At 43.9% G+C, this 745-nt stretch overlaps 2 non-coding genes across 2 annotated transcripts; both read left to right on the top strand.

The window, feature by feature from the left end:
• The first annotated feature begins 185 nt into the window (after positions 1-185).
• Positions 186-259, top strand: trnan-guu. Its single transcript has one exon. It is a non-coding gene; the product is annotated as a tRNA-Asn (tRNA).
• A 355-nt stretch (positions 260-614) lies between these two features.
• On the top strand, positions 615-688 carry trnan-guu. Its single transcript has one exon. It is a non-coding gene; the product is annotated as a tRNA-Asn (tRNA).
• Positions 689-745: the final 57 nt, after the last annotated feature.

Here is a 745-nt window from a genome sequence, read left to right as displayed (position 1 = left end):
AAAAACCTAATGACTCTTCAGCTTCTGAAGCCCCTTATCAGTCAAATTTTCCTTTACTCAAAGCAGGAAAATTAATTGACAGATGTTTCGGGCCTATACTGTCTACCCAACACCTTGAGGTCAAAAGCAACTTTAAGTGGGTGGGGCTTGTAGAGTGAACCCCTCCCCCTCCAAAGGTAAGACATGTCTCTGTGGCGCAATCGGTTAGCGCGTTCGGCTGTTAACCGAAAGGTTGGTGGTTCAAGCCCACCCAGGGACGTTTTAACCTTAAATAAGTATTAACCAAGGACTTATTGACGTCATTTCCAAGGTCAAAGGTATGAGAATCTGCCGGCAAAATGATTGGGACACATCGTCAAAAGTCATTTGGCCTTGTGTGCAAATAAAGCAGATTCAAAGTGGAAGTCTAACAAAAAATTGTATTTACAAAAAACCTAATGACTCTTCAGCTTCTGAAGCCCCTTATCAGTCAAATTTTCCTTTACTCAAAGCAGGAAAATTAATTGACAGATGTTTCGGGCCTATACTGTCAACCCAACATCTTGAGGTCGATAGGAAATGCAAGTGGGTGGGGCTTGTAGAATGAAGCCCCTCCCCCTCCAAAGGTGAGATACGTCTCTGTGGCGCAATCGGTTAGCGCGTTCGGCTGTTAACCGAAAGGTTGGTGGTTCAAGCCCACCCAGGGACGTTTTAACCTTAACTAAGTATTAACCAAGGACTTATTGATGTCATTTCCAGGGTCAAA

The sequence above is a fragment of the Plectropomus leopardus genome, unplaced genomic scaffold (assembly GCF_008729295.1).
Source record: "Plectropomus leopardus isolate mb unplaced genomic scaffold, YSFRI_Pleo_2.0 unplaced_scaffold90062, whole genome shotgun sequence".
Taxonomy (NCBI): domain Eukaryota; kingdom Metazoa; phylum Chordata; class Actinopteri; order Perciformes; family Serranidae; genus Plectropomus; species Plectropomus leopardus.
The sequence above is the reverse complement of the archived record's forward strand: the minus strand, read 5'-3'. Positions and strand labels throughout refer to the sequence as shown.